Source organism: Malaclemys terrapin, chromosome 6 (assembly GCF_027887155.1).
Source record: "Malaclemys terrapin pileata isolate rMalTer1 chromosome 6, rMalTer1.hap1, whole genome shotgun sequence".
Classification (NCBI taxonomy): Eukaryota; Metazoa; Chordata; order Testudines; family Emydidae; genus Malaclemys; species Malaclemys terrapin.
This window is the reverse complement of record NC_071510.1, coordinates 34,581,424-34,601,649: the sequence shown is the minus strand read 5'-3', so window position 1 is coordinate 34,601,649 and position 20,226 is coordinate 34,581,424.

Here is a 20,226-nt window from a genome sequence, read left to right as displayed (position 1 = left end):
CAACATTGTCATCTAGTTAATTATGGAGTGAATGGAGGGAGCTCTGTATCACAGAGTGAAAGTCTCTTGTTTACATCAGGATTGAAGAGTGCCTCGACTTAGATCTATCATAGACCTGAATGATCACAGGAACCTGCTCTGAGTCAAATTCACCTAATTATATCACTAGAATTTTTTAAAAAAGGGAAAGAAAAAAGAGTTGGGGATGAGAAGGGCGGCTACATAGGGACCACATTTTCCATAACTCTTAGAGAGGCATTTAACGGTCTACTTCATGGCCTCATTAAATGAACAATGTCAGAGCTTTAAAAAAAGCCCTTTGCGATTCTTGCATTTGTCTGATAATATATGTCACAACAAGTATATATAAAAAAACCAAAAGAGCATAGAAAATATACTATGTTATTGAACCCCAAAGGAAAGAACTAGAACATTTCTTCTTTCACCCTTTACTCTGAAGCCTTGCAATAATTAGCCAAAGTAAAATGAATATTAGCTTATGCTTAACTGCCTTTCCAGCATGTTACCCTGCATTGACCCAGTAGTGCTAAACCAATTATTTTTTGAACTTTATGGCTTTAAATAATCTTCTGCTCTAAAACTCCCTCTACCCCTCAGCTACTTAACCGCAGGCCCGACTGCCCTAAATCCTTTTCTTATACTTTGTAGCTTTTTAAGCAAGCCCCCTCTTTAAGTAGACATAATCCCTTCTCTGTAGAAAACATGAAAGACCTTGAACAAATCAAGATTTCTCCATGGAGAATTCAGTTAATCCTGTGCTTAGCTCCTAACAAGGAAATCCATCTCTCCACCAAGCACCCCATTACTAGAACTAATGCCTGACTTGAATAACAAGCAAATTATTGTGCTTTAATTGTAGCGCTGCTCTGTCACATGGAGAACTTGAGAGAGGAATGTGACTAGGCTCTTCCAGGAAAGACAGGTCACGCCTTTTCGTTGTTGTTAAGGTTGCTATGATTTAAAAACAGACTAACTATGAATATGGACTGTGCATGCTTCAGATTAGATGAAGCAGCAACAGTACGTCTCTGCAGTTCATGTTATTTTAGGATGATTATTACAAGGCATTACCTTTCTTTTACATTGCCTTTTGTATATTGCCAAATTTATATTCTGGGCATTGGGGAAGAGGCATAGTCACACACTTAAAATTAGTGGGGCTGTCATCCATTTGGGCACAGAAAAACATGTAAGTGTAAACATGGTTCACAGAGTAGCCCACAAAGGCAAGTACACGAATGGTGCTATATCATTCCCCAGAAAAATGCTCAAAACAGCATGCATTGTTTAATGCTAGGATGGACTCAGCAGGACCAAACAGACTCAGGGAGACGGTCCAAGTGCTGTCATAAAAACTGGCCAAAACATGGTAGAAAGGGAAAAGAGGGTTATAAAGAAGCCACCAGTTGATATGTGGCCGTACCACAGAGAACCAACACATGAGGTTCTGACCTTTAGGTAGTGGCAATAGCATATTTGGACTCCTGGATAGATGAGTCTGGGTGGATCTGTTAGCCATGCACTGAACACACTTGACACGGGCATTGGGATAGATATGTTAGATGACATTACACTTCTTCCTTCTTGTTGTTGCACGTACTCCCCAGGGTCCTGCCAGTCTGACATTCAGCTGAAAGTTGCATGTGCATGGCAGTATGGGAAATATTGATGTGAGCATTATTCTGTGCAACTTACTAGCATTTTTAATGGATGGTGCATGGTTTACACTTTTCCCAGCTTGCACTGGTTGGGTCACTGCTGTGCATCAAATTCCAACATCAGAAGTAGATGTAGAAATATTGAGAAGAGTAGCTGTGTGAATCATGGGTGGACTCCGACGTGAAAATACCTCTCTTGATTGATTTGTTCAAGCAAAGTCATACTGTCTCTGATCTAGTCCCTTGATCAACTGCATCTGGCTGATCAAAATACTGTATGGTCATTCTGCTGATTCATTAGTCAGCTTCTGAAGTGCCATTGGATGACCCAATATGTTGTGATACTACAGCTGGTTCCCCCAGCTCATTTGGATTAAGGAGAGAAAGTTTATTAGGAGAGGTGTGGATGGAGGGGTTGGAATAATTAAAGGGAGTATATTTGAGAGAGGGAGTTTGGCAGCATAGTTAATCATCTGTGGGGGTAATAGCCTGAAACTGGCAGTGTGACACAATAATATTTCCATGCATGGTGAAGGCATGCAGGTGCTCTAACTGTAGGGAGTTGGGGAGAGAATGCAAGGGGCAACGGTGTCTCTCATACTATGATGAAAAATAAGGATGAAATCCCTTTTATTCAGGCTTTATTTATTGTCCAGGGTGGAGTACCTAGGATACATTTCTATTCCCTTGTCCACCCTTTGCTTTGCTAACCAATAATTTCCTCTGCTTATAACACAGGTTAGCTGCTGCTGCTGTAGTCATGTTTCTAGATCCTGAAAAATAATATTAGGAGGTGGGAGTGGGGAGACAAGCAGCAGCATTACATAGATTTAATGTGACATTAGGCAAATATTGAACAAGATTTTAATTACAGAGGTTATGGCAAATTCTCCTGCTCTGGTAGATGTCAAAAATCCTCCTATTTTTAGTAATCTGAATACAAGGACCTCATTGCCTATTCTTTCCATCTCTGGCTGCATGCAAAGAGCATATTAGTTGAGAGAATTAATGGGTTGTAGTTTTACAAGAGTTCCACTAGATGATGGTATAAATCTTCATAATGAGCAAGCCCAAAATGGGCAGCTTAAACAGGAGTCCAGGAGAAGCAAAAGGCCACATAACCTTAGGCACGGACATCCCAAGCCTAAAACTTCCCTCATGTCATTAGAATGACACTACAGAGAATTATATTGGTCGTGCATATGTAAGCAACATTCAGTAACATTATAAACTATTACAGAATTACTCTGGGAAAATGAACCAAGCAGCTGATTTACTTGATTTAAAATCAAGTAACAATTTGCTTAATTTATTTTGCAAATTAGAATGGGCTAACATCAATTCATTTTTTAACTGATACTATAAATGAGAGTAATTGTGTAATTAGTAGTGAATTAATTACAGGGTAACACATCCATTTACATGAAACTGAATTGAAAAATTTAAACTGGGTCTTACATTCCCCAGGCTGGCAGGTGCTGTGAATGCAGAAGTCTCAGCTTTCCCTGCAGGAAGAGACAACGAAGTGCATCCTGTATCACTGTGTAGCAACTTCTATGGCTGATTCAAGGACGGTACCAAAGAGCTACAAAGGGAGTCCCATGGAGACCTTCTCAGCCAGCAGGGAAGTTGTTCTGGGATATCAGTTAGGAGGTAAGGGCCTGTGGCGGGAATGATCTCCTGTAGAAAACCCCTGGGGGAGGAAAAAAAACCCTTAGAATGTATCATTAATTTAGAGTTTTCTTGTCTTCCTAACTCCCACAGAATACATTAAAGGATATGTCACATCTTGCTATTTATTTATTTGTATTATGGTAGCCTCTAGAGGCCCAGCCCATTGTGCTAGGCCCTGGACAAACCTATAACAGAGATGATCCCTGCCCTAAAGAGCTTACAGTCTCAATATCTCTTCGTGTTATTTATTGGGTTTTACACTTTTACACCCATTCTCTAAATAATCCTGCAAATGAGGCAGCAGGTGGCTGGGGTGTTAGCACATCACAAACCTTGGGAAAATGTGTATAATGGCCCTATGGGTAAATGATGAATGTTTATAAGGATTGGAGGGATGTAAGAATGAGGAATAGTAATTTATGCATTCAAAGCCAAATCCTAGGCCCATTGAATTACAAAATTCACATTGACTTTTATGGGATGAGATTTTAGCCCTCCTACAGTAGCATGTTATTCAAATTTGACTTTTCCTCAGATCAATTTCTCGTTCAATTTTGATTTATTGCATTAAGAAGGTGCTAATGCTCTATACGACTGAGAAGCTTTGAAAACATAAATTAGGCCTCACAAAACAGCCAGGCAACTATTATTATATAAATTTTGTAAAGAAGTAAATAAGGCAGAAAGGGATTATATGACTTGCTCATCATCACAGAACAGGGTGAGTGATGGAACTGGCAACAGAACTCATGAGTCCTGATTTACAAGTTCCTGGTCTAACCACTAGAAAGAAAATTCACTGTGCTCAAAACCCCCTCTAAATCCCATAGAATAGAATAGCAAGTAATACCTTGTTTCAAAAAGAAAAGGGAAATACAGTTTCCTACAATGCAAGGGCTGAAATGTCCACCCCAGATAAAGTCCAAGCATGTATTGCTGTCCAAATGTAAGGTTATATTACAGGAGTAATCTGAATGGGAATATATCGGTTATTCCACACATCTATGAAGCAGTAAATATAAGTTTAAACATTTTATTGCAGATTGTTGCAAATCAGAGATGTTTTTATGCAGACCAGTTCGAGTCTAGAATCCTTTTTGGCAACAGCTGGGAGAAAAGGGCCATGTTTAGCAAAGGTACAAAAACTCTGTATACCACACTTCATCTGCTAAATCTTCCATTTCAGCTGCAGGCATTTGTGATAACAATGTCTTGACTGTTGCTTTTACCAGGAATTGTGCATAGATGCAATGCAATAGTCTCAATCCATCCCCTCATGGGCATGTTCATAAAATCTGTGATTCGGTAAGCCCTTGTGCAATGTGCATAGGGAGCAAAAGTTTGTGTGTGAGCAAAGGCTATGAGGAAGCACAAATAAAATCAAGCATTAGGCTTGGCCCCTTCTTTCTAAGCCCAAGTAAGTCAAACTCATATTGTGCCTGCTCTCTGAGACTCAAGAGAAGCAGAGCAAAAAGGATCAGGCTGGTGAGAACAGGGGTGTCTAAGGAGACATAGATTCAATCCCTGTCACTGCCGCCCTAATGAGGTATTGAGCTGTGCACTGCTGTCTTTGGCCTTATTCTGCTACTAGGCACGAGTAATTTGGTCACCACAACTGCAGTGCTCTCATTAGTGTAGGATCATGTTCCTTTGTACTCACTGACCTGCTCAGCACTTTTTATTTTGCACTTCTGTGTTTAGCACTCTGCATCTGTGCTGTGCAGGATCAAGCCCAAAGTGTGTGTGTGTGTAAATGTAGGGGAGAGGATTGTAATTTGACCTCAGTGAATATAAAACCAGAACTGAAAGCTTTTCACACATCTTTCGCTGGCTAATGGACCTTCATTTTCCTCTCCCCCAACACCAATCATCTTTCTAATATTTCCACAATGGGCACATTATGATAATTTCTGTGGTTTTTCCACCCCCCATTTACTGTAGGATAGTAAAATCAGTGCCAGGAGTTTGCTGTGTATGGGGTTTTAATGCTTAGTTCATAGATTTTTTTTTACAAGCCCTGGCAGCGGCTAAAATAAAGAGAGGAAATCTCACAACTTGACATCTGAAATGTTCCCAGGCTTCAAAGAAGTTTCAGCTGGTCAGGCGGCTTCATTTCAATAACTCAGAAAGAAGGTGTTAGGAAACCAGGGAGTGAATGAGTTCCCATCAGGGACAAAACAGTGCAGAGCATGAAAGAGAAGCAATCCCTTCTGGTAGCCCTGAGGTTGAAGTGTCAAGGATCTGGAGTGCTAGAGGGGACAATGTGAACTTTAGACTGAGCCAACTCTGAAATATTAAAGCAACAGTTGGAGTTGGGAGATAAGAAGGAATAACCTTTTGAAACTGCTGAGGATGTTGCTGATGTCTTCTTTTCTTTTCTTTTCTTTTCTTTTCTTTTCTTTTCTTTTCTTTTGGTAGAACCATTTATTACTTACAAATCAGCCAAAAGAAGAGGTTTTCATTGTCTCTACTTGATGAGAAGGACAGCAGCTCCCTTCTGGGTGGAAAGGAATCGTGTTTGAACCTCAGGTCCTTGAAAGAATTTGGCAGTTCAGCGCGGGATGGGAGTGAGCCTGGTTTGGCGACACACTAGTGAGCAGTGCAGCTTACCCTTCTCCTTGTAGGGACAGCTACTACCTATACTACATGTGTGTCTGAAAGCACAAGCATGACAAAGGATGATACAGAGAGAGGCAAAATGTTGGGTCTCTCATTGTTACCTTTTGCAGGGCAAGATAGGTCTGTTTTCATATATCAGGGAAATATATGTTAGAGTGCTCAGTGTCTAATTCTCATGCTTGTTAATACAAATATTTAATACATTACAGCACAGTATTGTGATGCTGGACAACTATGTGGCTTATTGATTCCAGTATGAGAGAATCTCACAATTACTGTATGAATCCTACAAAATAAACTATATGGAGTTTATTACCAAAGGTTAAATACACCGAGTTAAACGTTTTTCCCCTCAAGAGTGAACCTATAGAACACCACATTGGGGGACTCTTCCATAAAAATGAGAAATTTGTTAGGAACAAAAAAGGGAATCATAGAAGAATATGTAATGGGGGGGAAATAAAAGATGGTTAAACCAATCTTAGAGGAGTGTGAAAATTTCAAGACCAGGAAAATACCGTCAAGGGAATAAGAAGCAAACAGGGACATTCACAACATCACTATGTTATATAGCAAAACATACATGATAATAACTTTTAAGAGCTTGAGAGCAGTCAATTATGTCAGTTTTGTAATTTTCTCTCATAGTTGGGTTTTCAGTACATGTGCCTTTTACTGGTGCTAATGCAGTTAACCCCTTTATACTAAAACTGATTAGAACTCCAGCTGTATTTTCTCAAATTCATTCAGTAGCTCAAGGTCATCTGAAAATTAGGGATTTGGGATTTATAAATATCTCTGATGAAACTGCACATCTTTACAATAGAAGGTTAAGACATCAAACCCCAGGAGGGATTCAGTCCTTTGGAATGACATGTGGCTCCTAGATCTGCTTGAATTTCTTTCCAGTAACAACTGAGGGATTTAACTACAGTATCTTTTATAACATTTTGTACAGCCACAGATTGCTTTATTTTCTTGCATAAATAAGAAAGATCTCCTGTACATTTCTGGTTTCTTCCTTTAAGCTACAAGAATTGCAGCAGATCTGAGATTTGAGTATGTATACTTGATATAAATGTGTATTGTACATTGGGAATAATAAGGACTAACTTTTTATAGACCTCTCGCATTAAAAGTCACCTTCAGAAACACTACTCTTCTCTGCTTATAATCAAATGACACCTCATAACCACCTAACCATTTTTAATATCCCCTAGACTCCATTGTATTATGCCAAGGCTCAGACACTGTCTAGCTAGTCAGGGAAAAGAGTATACCATCATATTTAAAAGCAGTTATTGGGACAGGTTTTACAGGCAGTGGGCTAAGACAATTCAGAAACAATTGCTTATGTGATAGTTTGAGGATTTGTCCCTGTCAAACAGTTAATATTGCTTTAATACATGAAGTAGGCTGTATAAGACGGCAATAATGAAAAATGTCAGGAAAGACAATATCAATTGTTATTCAACATCCACATCAAAGATTACTTTTTTGTCAGTAGCTTTCAGAAAATGTATTTTCCATCAGATCTGATTGCGTTCCTCTTTGAAGTGCTCCATCCTCCCGGTAGATTTAATGTGACATCTAGGCACTTTTTAGTCCCTGGGCCTCCGAGGCGATTCAAAGAGGCACAACAAGCCATCACAGGTTTATCCTCAAAGGCCGACACTGTCTGTCTGATTTATTGTAACTTTAAGAATCATCTCCAGCAAAGCATGAGCCTTCCTACCCATCCGCAGCTTCAGACTTTTATCAATTCATTTGTATGCAGCCTGTACTTTCTGGAACTGAGAGCCCTATAGCCACTCATGGAAAATGCATTACCTGCTACTAATCCTTTTTATCTTTAAAGTCTGTATTTTTTATGTATAAGTCATTTTGGGTTATCATAAAATATACATAATTCTCGCCCCAAAAAAGACAAAATGAAAAGAGAATATATAATAAGTTATGAGCTTGTGGTGTCCTTATCACCAAGGATTCTAAATAAACAGCTCTCTTTATGTAAACACAGAGGGATATAGAGCTCTGATTACTTTCAATAGGAAATAGGAATGCTTCCATTTTTTGTTCCTCATTTCAAAGTGAAATAGTGAAATGAATCATTCTAAACATATTTGGGAGCACTTTTGTTTTCCACTTCATTGGTTTGGGTGCCTGACAGTTGTAGGGTTAAGTTGCCTGTCAAACTTCTTCTATCATATATTACAAAGCTCCGGAAGCATCTTAAAGTTTCACATTCAGTCAACGTTTTGCTTCCAATCTGTGATCAACTTTAAGTTAATAGCATCTCTTTTTGTGTTCACAGAGGATGTATTCGAAGCATCTGCATGGCAGGTGGTATAATAGAATGATACAACTGGGAAGATGATACACTTCTTCACAAGGTTTCCAGTACCATTACAAGTCTGAAATCTGCTTGCCACAAATATTCTGCATTCTTTGCTTTCAATTTGCTGTTTCTGTGAATATTTCTGTCAGTAACCTCTCTTGATGACTTTTTCAAATATTCGCCATTTTAGACGCAATGTTAATCCTGAGTGGAACCCATTGAAAATGAAACTTTAACTTTATCTGTTCATTTCAGCCTTGTGTCTCCCATGTGTGCCATAAATCTTAGTTCAAGATTTTGAAAAATAGGAGCCCAAAGTTAGGCACATAAATCTATATTTAGGAATCTATATATAAAAAAGGGTCTGGTTTCCAGTGGTGCTGAGTCAATGCAGCTCCAATTGACTTCAATGGAAATTTTGGGTGCTCAGTGCGTGTCCCTCTATACTCCTGATTCATAGAGGAGCTGAGTCTCTTACAGTTCTTGGGTGAGGTGCCTGTCTCCTTAGCTCAAGCTGTAGATACCTTTGCTCTGATGATCACATGGTTCAATCTCTGCCATCAGTCAGTATCAGGCAACTTTTATTTAGCTGCCTAACTTTGTGTGCCAAATTTGAAACTTTTGATCTTCTGCCTCTTTCTTAGGGTGACCAGACAGCAAGTGTGAAAAATTGGGATGGGGATAAGGGGTAATAGGAGCCTATATAAAAAAAGACCCCAAAATTGGGACTGTCCCTATAAAATCGGGACATCTGGTCACCCTACTCTTTTTCCTCTCATGTGAATATAAACATGAACATTATATTTAACATACATTAAATCCATTGACATTAATAAAATTATACCCAGGTAAAATTGGTATTACTGCGGTGAGGACAAGGCCTCTTTGTTTGAAGGTACATAGAAAGCAAACACAATAGGAGTGTGGACTCAGATCTAATTTGTTTATAACTCTCTGAGAAAATACTCATGGACAACTTTGATCAATATTTATCCAGATATAGTGGGCAGTTTACTAAATTATTAAAGGAATAAGAAAGGACAGCACTTACAAAAGGAAAGAAATTATTAAAGAATAAGTTGTACAACACTGATAAAACATATTGCTTAAAACAAAATGACAGTGAATATGACTACCTAAGATTTTTGAGACATCTTTTGCCTATTTCTTGTAAAATTACATGCACAACATCTATACATCTCAAGGCACACAATGCTTAATTTTGAAACATCATGAAATGTAAATATTCCTGTTTTGAAGTCATTCCCCGAACCAAGCATAAAACCCAAATCATATATTGGGGAGTAATGTAGCAATTCTTAAAATGGAGTCAAGAGGACTTCCTTTGGGCATGAACAGCTCATACATTATTTTCCGTATATGCCATAATAGCTCCAGTGCCACCGGCATGTATTACTTCACCCAGGTGATGTACAGTTAATAAATGACCTTGCAATCTATTAATATGTAACTAGGATATCATTCCCAATATTTTACCCACTCCACAATATCATTCCCAGAAACAGCACTTTTAGACATTAATATTTTGGGAATAATAATATTGAGGTAAATCCCAGGCCTGGAGGGAATACAAATATAGTTTGCTTTTCCTAGCAAGCTATATAGTGGCAATATAACTTCAGCACAGTGCAATATAAATTCATCACTAAAAAGTTAACATTTTCAATGATTACCTTAAATGGTATTTGGGATGTTACAATTATCTCCTGTTTTAAGCACATAGCAGTATCTCTAGGCAAAGATGGGTACTTCTATTTGTTTTAAACCATGCTGTAGAATAACAATAAATGAATAAGAAAAGTATATTACTGAAATTGTTCTGGAAGTGAGGCTTCTTTTTAACATGATAAACACTGTATATTGTCACAGCTCATTTATTTCTGTAAGTCTGGTTTGTCCTCTAAGTTTGATTAGAACTTAATAAATGAATCACCAATTTTGTGCTGTTCAGACATAGAGGTGTAACTACTGTACAAATTAACCAGTCCCTCTGGTTACAAAAATGAAGATTTATTAATGGTTATTAAGCTAAAATAAGCCTATTAATCACTGAAGACTGGCCTTCTAGAGTGTATCTTAGTTTTCTTAATGGAATTATTTGCTTACCTGTTGTTTCTTTTCTTCAGTCATTCTAATAATGTCCTCAATTCCCAGGTAAGAAATCCTAGTTAAAAATGAGTGTCCAGATCCTCTGGAGGTATATATTGGCATAGCTCCATTGAAGTCAATGGTAGTATATAAAGTTGTACCAGCTGAGGATCTGGCCCACGGTAATTTGTTGTGTCATGAATTCCAGTTAATATAAAAACAGAAACTTATCTTTATTCACTGCGGGCCCCAAATATTTTCTTTTGCAATAGAAAAAAAATTAAAGTCCTGCTCCAATTACCACCGAAGTCAAACTCTTACTGTCTTCATTGAAAATTGGACTGAGGCTTAAGCAGATAAATATTTGCTTGGCTAGAGCATGTACATTTAATAAAGTGTTACAGCATGCTACATATCTAATTCTTTACTTGTGCTGAAATTCTTTTTGTTTGTTTGCTTGCGAGTAAAACCTCTAAAATATAGCAGGCCCCCTCATTTCACGCTAATGCCACTCAAATATCTTTTCTAGAAACACTGCTACATCAAGTGAGTGGTACATTTACAACTGCTGATTAGCGCAGCCAGGCCAAGTACATTTCCCTAAGCAGGTCAATGGTGGAAGTTGTAGCGAAATGTCTCTAGTAATCAGATATATGTCAATAGGGACAGTCATGATATAGGAAGATGTAATTATTGGTTGGAGGGACACAAGTCTTCTACTGAAAGTATAAACTTTTCTTTTCTTTTACATTGTTTTATTCTCAGTGAATTTTCACATGGAAGATGCCAGCCTATTTAAATCCTTGGAGACTGAAATAATTTATTTCTTTAAAAACATATAAAAAAAGACAGTGATGGAGCAAGTTGCCCACACCATCTGAACCTTCTTCCAAGGAACTACCTATGAGGATGAGAGGATAATTCAGGTTCCATGTGCAGGGGTACTAATTATTGCTAGTAATGAGATGAAATGAATCTTCTTAGTGTGTAATGATTTGGCTAGGATGTGCTTTCCCCAATCATTTTGCAGCAATACACACTTTTTTTTTCATGCCATGCAATGATTGCCCTCCTTGCTTGAAACAAAAAATATACAAGAATTTATAAATTGTATAGGCAAAAGTAAAGAAAAGCTTTATGTAACTTGTGGCAGAAATATCAAATTAAGCAATTAAAATTCTTACATCATCAAACCAAAGATTTAAAAGTGGTATTGTTGCCAAAATGTTGTTTGCCAAAATGTGTTCTTATAACAGTCCAAATCTGCAAATGAAAGAGAGAATTAGCATTTTATAGAGCTTCCTCTGAGTATAATGGGAGATGTTTGGGGTGGATTTATTCCTAATTCTTTTCCTTACTCACACTTGCAGTGTTTTGGATTTTTCTAGTGTTTGTGAAAGGTATCAGATTCCCAGGTGCTGAAGTCTTTTAACCACAGAACAGGTACAGCACAGACATCAACAGTAGAAACTTCTCAGTACTGCTCGACCAATGTGACTCACTCACGTTATGTAGATATCTAGCCCCGTTAAGCTGTGTCAAACGGCTGGAGTGGGTAAACATGTTCTAAAAGCCTGGTTTTGGCTCAGGTAGGATTCCTGGAGCACAGGCACTGTGGCAGATTCCCGGCAATGTTATAGCCCATGGGGCAGCCCATAAGTTAGAGAGGCTACCAGTAGGGTGACCAGATGTCCCGATTTTATAGGGACAGTCCCGATTTTTGGGTCTTTTTCTTATATAGGCTCCTATTACTCCCCACCCCCGTCCCGATTTTTCACATTTGCTGTCTGGTCACCCTAGCTACCAGGGTCATTGAAATTACTTCAAGTTTCAGCGTAGCAGCCGTGTTAGTCTGTATCCACAAAAAGAACAGGAGTACTTGTGGCACCTTAGAGACTAACAAATTTGTTAGTCTCTAAGGTGCCACAAGTACTCCTGTTTTTAAATTACTTCAGAGGCTGGTCCAGCCCGTAGAGCAGCCCAGGACCAAAAGGGCACAAAGATGGCTTTAAAAACCCTGCAAGTTCTGTGCTGAGCTTCTAAAAGCATATAATCTCATCCATTATTCTCAAATGTTTATTCTGCCCTGACTTCTCTTTTTAGATTGCCAACTAGGTTGACACCTATTGCCATCTATCATGCTATTTGTGTATGTGGACACGTGCCCACTGCAAACTGGACTTAGCTTATTTGACAAGAATTTTTAATTACTGTCGGCCCTGGAACATATTAACAATCTGAATTTTTCAGATTTTACTGTTAAGTTTTGCATCAAAACCAGAACACGCAGAAAAACAGAATTATTTTGTACTAGCTACACCTAAGTTATATTGATTTTAAGATTATTAAGTGTTTGTGTAACTTCAGTGTGATGGATACATAGAAAACAAATTAACATACTGGTAGGCCTCAGCATTTTTTCAGTGTATATAACGTTAATGGGATTTCAGGACATACTTGGAATTTAAGGCATACCATTTGTGTGACCAAAGCTGATCTTTGGTGATCTACATTCAGTTCTTATCATGCTGTCTAGTTGCTAAATTGCCACTAAGCAGAGGCCACAGCATTTTGTACAATTTGGACTCTTATCAAAGAGACAGATTGCAGTAGTTCTGTCTGGAAGCAGCATTCATCTGAAAGTAGTCTCTTCTGCTTGAAGTAATGATTCTGTGTTGCTTGTGAATTTTCTATGCCTTCCAGTTCTGGGAGCCACTACAGCACATTCCAGCCAGGGAAGGAGATTCAACCCCTCCCCCCCGTACACAAAGAAAACAGCACTTTGCCAAAATAAATAATAATAATAATAATAATTAATAATTTATTACTAATATATAATAAAATAGATTACAAAAATTCCCATAAAGTAGCAGTTAACATAGAAAGTCTTATCACAGCCCTTTTATATGATGCCAAATCCAGTTCAATCAGATCATTTAAAGATAAATTTCTTAAGCATTGGCGAGGTGTTACAGGTCAATAAACTAGACTGCCACCTCTGGAGAGCTGGGTTCAAATGTTGGCATAAGTTTATGAAGAGAAAACATATTTAGTGTTCTTATTGTAGTCTATAATGTACCCATCACCAAACGACCACGTTCTTGGTCCAACTTCCCTTAGATGGAGCAGGGGGGAAGAGTTTGGAGGTCGAGATTGCAAGAGTGTTGGCAGAGTTGTATAGGGAAAGATTGAACTGTGTTTATTACACATGGTGTAATAGACAATAATATCCTGTTATTAAAAAAAAATAAATACTCAGCAATATCATAAAGGAAACATCAGTTATTTAGAAGAAGGAAGTCCATTTAGTCTGATATTATTAAGTAGTTGTTTATTGTGCTGAACTTTTGTTCATGTGCTTTGAACCTGTTGGATATGTGGATTTAATAAGATGAAAAAAACCTCCATATTCGTGTTTTGGTCATATGAGCTCCAATCTCATGTACTGTGATGTTTCCAGCACCTCAGAAAGGAATTATATTATTGCATTATATGTTGCTTAACTATTATATATAGCAGCATATACATTAGGGGCTATATTGTGTATTTGCAATACTGTTGCAACTCTGTGCAAGAGGTGGTGCATAAGCTCATCTTCTCAAGTAGCCTGGGAAGCATTGTGACTCAGATCCCGCCCCTGAGCACAACTGGAAAATGACTGCTTTAAGTGGCGCTGGCTACCTATTGACTATTTCAGCAGGCAGGTGCTGAAGTGCATGGGAGCTTCCCCACACTGGAGGGAGTAGGGTTGTAACTATGATGGCTCTGCACTGCCTTGGGATTTCACCTTCCAGAGGGAATCCTCAGGAGGCTGGTTAAGGTGGCTTTATGGCCACTTTACGCCACTGGAATGGTGCAAAGGGGTCATAGCAGGGCTGAGACTCTGACCCCAATGTAGTCCACATAAACATCTATGTCAGGCTATGAGAATCAAGAGGAAGAGCTTTTTCTGTCATGTGCCCATGGGCTAATGGTTACACATAAACTGAATGGCATGTTCTGGATTCCTATGGTAATATGGATTCTATATTAATAGTCAGAGACAAGAGATTGATTGAAATATCACCATCAGAAATAAAGTACAATCCAAATATAGACCAGAACAAAGGCCAATTCAGAGCTGAAGTCTTCAAGTAAAATTGGTGTTGTGTAGGAGGAAACATCAGAAATATACCACAAATTGACATGGCAGCCCTTGGCTGGGGTTGCATGTATTGTGAATGGAAAACTCTTGTAGATTAAAGGAGCAGGGTGTAGTCAGCCTGTGTATTTAATGCTCAATGGCCTTTGCAGAATTGCTGTGAAATGTTTGACCTTAGATGGGTCTTGATGATTTCCCCCTAAGTCTTCTCAACTTCTGTTGTTCCTATTTATGCTTTTACCTTATGGGCTTCTTCAAGAAAAGCATTTTTGAGCTCTAGAAAAGAATTTTCCCCTTGGACACATTCAAAAGTGACAGTTTAGACAAATATAGTGTTTTGTTTTTGTGCATGCAAACTGTTCTTTTCCACGTTGAAATATGTATTTTGTCTGTGAGTGTCTTAGTTTTGCAAACTAGAGTTGAACAGTATGAATTTTTTTTTATTTTTAGAATGAACTGATATTTTGTCTGTGCATATACTGAGAAAATGGAAGTTACTGGCTTTTTAAAAGTGTAATTTTACTGAAGATTTTTTAAAAAACTATCATAGGTCAAATTATTCACAAGATGATGAAATAAAGAAATATTCAACCAATAATTAAAAGCTAAGTAAACGGTTATGTTTAATTTCTATTGTATAGAGGGGACTATATTAAGTCAGATCTAAGAGATACTTTAATGGACTTAACATTAGCAATCAGACCTGGACTCAGTATAAATCAAATACATCTGCATTTCAGTCTAATGCACACCCACTCATTCATTAGCACCATTGAATGTAGATTGTAAATATTAGTGAAGAAACCTCCAGTTCTTGAAGAAGCTTTCCACAGATGCAGCAATAATTGAACAATAATGATGACAGTCTTATTTTTATGAATCACTAAGACTTACTATTATTGATTGACACTTAGGGTTTGAGAAAGCTTTCTCAGCTCGTATGCAACAGGAAATGGTTATAACATTATCAGATAAGCTATTTAAAAAAAAGAGAGAGAATGTCATAGAAATAATGTTGGGAATCAGCTAGTCGCTGATGTAAGCACGAGACATTCTCCTTGCCAACCAACAATATGAAATACATGCAACTTAAATTACTTAAATTTCCATATACACTCACCTCTCACCTTAAAAGAAAGAAAAATACTGACATATTCATTTTGCATTTTGTTCTCTTCAACTTCAAAGTAAAGAACAGACTGGAAACAAACGTGGCTACTTTATGCATTGCCTATGAGTGTGGGTGAAAACCCAGGAGGATGTGGACTTTGTCTGCTTCCTTCGATGATATACAGCTACTAAAAAGCAAAAACAATGTAAGGTCCTGAAAATATGTGATCCATTACTATGAAAAAGAGCAGAACTCTTGATGCCTATTCTATCTACTATGTGTACAAGATATACTGGCCTTTGTTAGCAAACCTTTTCCTACCCCATATCTCAAAGTGGCAGTGAATTGAATACTCTGTAATATCAGCGTACAGGAAATAGTGACATAGATCCTTGTTTTGGGGGAGTATGTGCATATGTGTTTTGTTGTTAGATTTTTTCCTTCCTCATTTTGGTGAGAGATAGCAAAAGTCTGATTTCACAAACACAAACTAAAATGACAAACTGGAGTTGTTCATGCATTTATTTCACTACACTGAGATTGCACCATTACTTGTAGAGCAGTCAAATCTCTGGGAATCCAACAGGAAAACAGAAATTCAGTTCAGTCTAGCATTATAGTCTTTTTATGGAGCAATTTGCCTTTTTTGTAAAGTTGATTTACATAATTCCTGCCAGGAATTCTTTACAGTAACATTTAACAATCTAGCAGATACTTATAAAAAAAAAGACCCTGCTTTATTGATCTTAAATTTGCATAATTTTTCTCAGACTGATTTACTGAGATTTATTGAGTCCAGATTCTGAACCAGATTAATCTGTACAAAGGAGGCTTTCACATTCAAAAGCTTATTATAAAGCTTTGGGTTGATAAAAGTCTACAGAAATCATTAATAAGAATAATTAAATTACAGCAGTTTTTTTTGGATTCAGATGTACTGCTGGGAACCCTGAAATATTTAAGTATGTAATGTAATCCAGTAAAACGTAGATGTTGTAGGAGTCTTAGCTGTGAGTAAAAATGTCAAAAGTATTATTTTTATAGGGTTGCTAATTGTTTTATAGTGTATGATCATAAAACCAGTTGCTGCAAAACATAATTACAAAATGCACTTGAATGTGAATTACAGGCAGCATTGATTAGGTTAATGTGGATTGTAGCACAGATGCTGTAAATTACAGTATGCACATTATGTACAGTAAATATATTTAAAATGAATGACCATGAAAGTACCTCAGCTGTGGGCCCCCTGCCAGTAGTTTGCAGGTTAACAGAGGGCCTTGTTGGATGAACAGTGAGATAACAAGAAAAATTAACCCCGGGCTACATCGCCCTCTAATGAAATAAAACAGCTAGTGGAAGCAAAGGAGCCAGAAACCTCAGTGAGGATCCTCTTAAAGTGTACCAGGGAATCATTCCTTCATGTTGGAAGGTTTGGGGACAGGGCATCATTTCAGAAAAATTCTGGAGTGTGTATGTGTGTGTGTGGGGGGAAGTTGTGTCAGCATATAGAACATTATCTGTGATTATATTATATCCTGAAAAGTAGGGAGAGCAGAGGGCAAAAAGTGGAAGACATAATAGACCCATATATAGACCCAATATAACATAGAATCATGAAAAAACTGAAGGAGACAAACCAAAGTCGGCAGGGGGGGGGTAGAAACTGCCTCCCTCCCCTATAGCAAATACATGCCCTGTTCAGGGGCAGCTGAAGAGTTGCAGGGACAAAGGAACCCAGGGCCTCACTAGGTAGAAATGTTTCATCAACAGAGGCAGGAACAACTCTTCACCTGCAGGGATGACAGTTCAACTAGCCCCAGTTTCCTGCTTCAGGAACTGTACTTCTATTGGGTGTATCTTTAGACTGCTGTTCAGCAGCAGCTGTGCAGCGGATTCTTTAGGAGCTTATTCTTCAAGCAGCATTAACGCCATTTGAAATTTCTATCTAAAGATCCCTGAACTAAGTGGAGGACAACTAACAAACCCCTGCTCCTCCTCCTTCTGGAGAGCATCTACTCATGTAGACTTCCGTCCATGTGAGCAGATGGTAAGATCTAGGCTCCTGTTATTTAGCGTATCTGTATTCTATCATTTTACAGTAGAGACCCATAACATGGTATTAACAGCAATCCAGGATCAGTTCAGCAAAGGTCAGATTTTACAGAAATTTGGCAAGCAATTATGTGGCAAATTTGTATATGAAATTATTGTGGTTGGATGTGCAAATCCAGGTAGTCACTGGTGTCAATGGAAAATTATGCCTATTTCCATGTACATTTACCTTGCTTCTGTGTGTAATTACAGTTATTGTGTGCACAGATAAGGCTCACAAATGCACATGCATCTGTATATCTGACTTTTTAAAAAATTCCGGTCCTAGATATCTTATTTGGCATGCAGAGTAAAAGTGAAGAACTAAGAGGGAGGTGGGATTTTAAGGAAGTAACAATAGGCTATAGATTGTTTCAGCTCTGGGTTGCCAGTTCAGAAACAGCTCTGGTGTGTAGTATTCAATAGTCATTAACTGTCCTATCTGAAATGAATTGATGATCTCCGTCTAGGTCCTAATGGACAAGTATCCAGATCACAAGGCTGTGATCACAAGTGACATTATTTGGCAACCATGTAGCAGGGTCAGCTGAAAGGCTAAGGAATAGAAACATGGAGAGTGATCCACTTTCTCAGTCCCAGAGGTGATCCCTTCCAGAACAGGATGGAAAAAAAATGGCAGAGATGTATAGTAAAATTTGCACTGCCCATGCTGTATTTGTTTAGTATTTACCGCATACAGAGCATATAACTTTCCAGTGCTGACATCTTTCCTGAGCACCAGAATGCACCACTAATACAACTAATTAGAAAAGAAGTATAAACTGAAAGTATTAAGCAAGAACAAACAAACAAGGCAACCTAAAAGACGCTTTGATGATTCTTACTGATATGTATGTGTTTATGGTCCTACTGTATAAAAAAGAGTATTAGTATGGTGCCATGCTTAATTTGTAATGAAAGAGGTGCCGGATTCAAGCAATTGGGTGCCAGGGCTGAAGCAATTTTTTTACATTCATAACTGGTGCAGCAAGCCCAGAGGTGCTTGGGCTATGAACTGCCAAGCCTAGAGGTGCCGGGGCTCAGTCCTGACAAGCCCTGGCACAAATTAAGCACTGGTAAGGTGAAAAAGATATATACTGACAATAAAAATGATATTTGATTTGTTCCTGGATTATTACTGTTAGTTGTAGGAATGCCCATTGAAAATAACCCCTATGACTCTTCCTTTCTTTGTTTCTCTTTATTTAGGTTACTACCTCCTTCTTGAAATGGATTTGTAATGCTTTTCTTGAGTCAAATACATTGCACCTTCATGATCAGTCCCTCAGAACTCTCTCTGTGATAAGGTTAACATATAATACTTGAAATCTCAGATAATGCACTATAACCACTACAATTTTCAATTGCTTCATTCAACAATAGTCCCCAAAGTTGCAAATGCAAAAAAGCAAGCAGTATAATTTTGTCTGGAAATCAATGTAGGGGGATAATCACGGTTCAGAGAACATATTATGGAGCTCTATCATAATATCAGCATTATACATGATGGCTGTACAATAATTAAATCTTGTATTGATTACTGGAAGCTAAATTATCATGATTATAATAGGATTGATCATTGCTCACTGGCAGGGATGCTGTTTCACTCAGAAGTTAAAATCAGAAGTCATTTCTGAATCCGAAGGGCAGCAGGGAGCAATTTCTCAAATCCCAGTCAGCAAAAATGTAAAAGATGGATGGATCTGTGAGCTAGTCTCCCTCCTAGAGAGACTGCATTTAAAAGCCCCCCCAAAGACCACTCATATTGTATTAACGTAGTGCTAGAAAAGATCAGAGGTAACGAGTTTACTTGTAATTGTCTTTAAGCAATAAATTAACAACACCAAAAGTAGTGATTCAACCATACATCAACCATACTGTAGGCCAAATTTTGCTCCAAGTTAGATATGCACATATCCCATTGGCTTTACTTGTATTTGAGGGCAGGTACAGCCCTGTTTTTCCAAACTGATAGGGGAAATTTTAGTATGAAAGGATTCTGATAGCTGACCAAAATGGAGTGTGCTACTGGCAGGTTCTGCTTTCCTTATGTAACAGACCTGATAGAAAAAAGATCATGATGATCACATCACTGAGTCATATAGTTTGCTGGAAATTAAAATTTGTATATATTCCCTTGGGAACATACACATCTCTAATAGGTCCACAAACAGGGTCGGCCACAAATAATGCTGGGCAACTTTTTTTTGTCTGACACATTTCACCCCCCCCCATCAATGCAGATTCATTTTGATGGAAACATTTCACAAATGCATATTGATTTTGGCAAAAATATATAAGTTTTTTAAAAAAGGAAAAATAAATGTTGATTTTTTTAAATGAAATGTTTTGCTTTTTTGAGCTGGATTCACAATGGGACTGAGGCGCCATTCACAGAACTTAGAGGAGGTTCTGAGTTGGGGTGGGGGTGGCATTGTGTACTTCTTGTCTAATAGGATAC